The following is a 3,152-nucleotide window of genomic DNA, read 5'->3' as shown; positions in this document are numbered from 1 at the left end:
CACACACACACACATACACATGCACACACACACATACACATGCACACACACACATGCACACACACAGGAACACACACACACACACACACACAAAACGCGCGCTACCAACTACCAACTATATAGAATATCGCTTTGTCTCACACTTGCAAAGATGGACATTCTTCCCAGCAGTTGTCCTCAGGTTTCAGGATCTTGCATCATCGTTCTACCGTGCACGAGTCAAAACTGCATGTGCCGCCGGGATGTCTTCTTCTTCTTTTTCTTCTTCTTCTTCTTCTTGTGAAGCAGCCTTAAGCTCGCTGAAATAACACAAAAAATGGATCGTCATACGCAATCGCTAACGTTATTGTTGTTTGGGTTTGTTTGTTTCTTGTCGTTTTTTTGTTGACAGTTTTGTTGCTATTGTTGTTGAGGCTGGTTGGTTGATTGTTTTTTGTTGTAGGATTTTCTTTTAATTTTTCTTTTAATGGGGTGCTTGGGGTGGAGATAGAGAAAAGGTTGTTTAGCTGGGTGTTACCTACTAAGATGTAAGATACCTGTATTCTTCATTGAATATTAGTGGCTTCTAGACTTCTCGCAATCGGTATCCCCCCCCTCCCCCCAAGGACTGCAAACAGCGGTTGGTAAAAGGTGCTCTCAAAGTCATGTGGTCTGCTTCTTCCTCTCCCATTTCTACGTGTTCTCGATGATAATGTTACATACTATTATGTGGTGGTGTTTTTGTTTGATACCACGGCTAAGCGAGAAGAGAGCTGTTGACAATCCACGCAGCCATCCAAAACAGCGAATGTGTTTGCTTGGTTGTCATAGTTACCATTGTCAAGCATCGTTAAAAAGTGATTTTGGGGGGCGGTAGTCCGAATCTGACTCGCTGCACCATTTTCTCTCCCTTTAGACTGCAGAGATATAAATATACAGTCGAAACTGTCCAGGAAGGTCACCCATTGTCAAGGAGAAAAGTGGCTGTTTTAGGTAGGTTGCTGTAGTATACAGTGTCATTATAATGTAAGAAACTGCAAAGGGGGAATGTGTACCGGTACATGATGTAATTGTCTTATTCTGGTGGCCGTTAGAGCAGGTTCGACTCTTCGTTCTTGAAGCACACCAGTTCTTTTGCTCAGAAATTTGGATGGAATCGAAAATAGAACATCTTTATCATAGGGTCAAACTACTGTTGTTGTTTTTTAACACGCGATTTTTTTATGGGTACACAGTTAGAACAAGCAAATAATCTTTATTATATAAGGAAAAAATACTCAACACGCGCTTTCATGAACGGTTTCAATAAAATCGAAAATGACTTCTAATACACGACTGAGTTAAACTAAATACATGTAGAAAGGGACTGCGATATCTTTTGTGGAGTTGAAAAAAGTCTGTGGACTGCATTAATAATTGGAATTTTGAAGCCTTTATTTTAATTTCTTCTTTATTTTTTAAACCACGCATCAAACATTGGCCCAAACTATATAAAGAGATTTCTGGAATAAACTGTATGGGAAGAAATGAAATATCCACTTAGTCCACCGCCAAATCCACTTGTTTTTGTTATCGATCCAGGCTAATAAGCTCATGTCCCAAACAAAATTAGCCATAAGTCATTGTAGAAACAATTGATTTTAAAGCCTTCACTAACGTCATTTCTTGACTCGAAATAATAATATTCACTGAGCTAAGCAGATTTGCATAAAGAGGATTCAGGTTTTCTTGAACACGTGTCTCAGGAAGTTACTGAGGATCAGATGGACAGACAGGGTCACCAATGAGGAAATGTTAAGGAGAACAAGACAGAGCCCAGTCAAAGATGAACTGGAAGAAGGCGGTGGCGATGGATTGGGCATACTCTCAGGAAGTCAGGCAGCTGCATAATATTAATAAAAAAGAAAGTGTTGGATTGGAACCCACAAGGTAAAAGAATGAGAGGAAGATCACGTGGAACCTGGAGTAGAGTCCCAGAGATTGATGAGCAGAAAAATGGGAAGACATGGAGTAACATCAAGAGGCAAGCACAGGATAGGGAAAGGTGGGAAGTGTTTGTTCGTGGCCGCCTGGAAGAAGGCAGCTGCCTGACTTCCTGAGAGTATGCCCAATCCATCGTCACAGCCTTCTTCCAGGGTATAAAGGGAATGATGATGATGATGATGATGATGATGATGATGATGATGATGATGATGATGATGATGATGATGATGATGATGATGATGATAAAAAGCTTAAAAGAAAAAGAAAACAAGACTGCTGCGGTCGGAACATTTTCTCTTGGTTCTATTGTTAAGTTTGATGATGTAAGTTGGTTGGTTGGAGGTGTCATCTCTGTCTCGGAGACATCTGAGGTTGACGCGTAACGATTCATCTTCACTACGGCTATCAACCGCTCTTGTGCACTGATCAACGATATTGACTGTTGTCCATGACTTTATGTTGTCAGTCCATAGTTTGTCTCTATCTTACCGCTGTCCGCGTCCCTTCTTTTTGGAGTCTACTCTCTCTCTCTCTCTCTCTTTTTTTCTTTCTTTCTTTCTTTTTTTCTTTCTTTCTCTCTCCCCCTCTCTCTCTGTATCTCTCAGTGCCTCTCTCCCTTTCCCTCCCTTTCTCTCTCTCTCTCTCTCTCTGTGTGTGTGTGTGTGTGTGTGTGTTAGAGAAAGAGAGAGAGAGAGAGGGAGAGAGAGAGAGAGAGAAAGAGAGAGAGAGAGAGAGAGAGAGAGAGAATGATGTATGTATGAACAAGAGAGTGAAAGAGAGCTGGAGAGGGGAGGCAGATAGAGATGGGAGACAAGCAGAGAGAAAGGGAGAAAGGGGGACGGAAAGACAGAGTGAGAATGTGGCCAAAATATTGACATACATTGCTTCATACGGTGTTTTTTCATAGGAATTCTGCAGCAACGGTTTTTGGTAGACTTTGACCCTACTCTAAACAACATCGACAGCTGTGTGGGCGGGTATGAAACTCAAACTTTTCCCGGGGAAAACGAACACAAACTAACCAGTGATAATCAAGCTTTTTAAAGACACATTCTGTTATGTGACGAAGTGTTGAAGGATTTACATATTAAGACTGTATGTGTAATGTTATAAGTCAAAGAGAAGGGCGAGTGGACCGGGGAAAAAAGCAGGGGAGGGACTGGGGCAAAGGGGAAGGAGAGAGAGAGAGA

Source organism: Aplysia californica, unplaced genomic scaffold (genome assembly GCF_000002075.1).
Source record: "Aplysia californica isolate F4 #8 unplaced genomic scaffold, AplCal3.0 scaffold00196, whole genome shotgun sequence".
NCBI classification, from domain to species: domain Eukaryota; kingdom Metazoa; phylum Mollusca; class Gastropoda; order Aplysiida; family Aplysiidae; genus Aplysia; species Aplysia californica.
The sequence above is the reverse complement of the archived record's forward strand: the minus strand, read 5'-3'. Positions refer to the sequence as shown.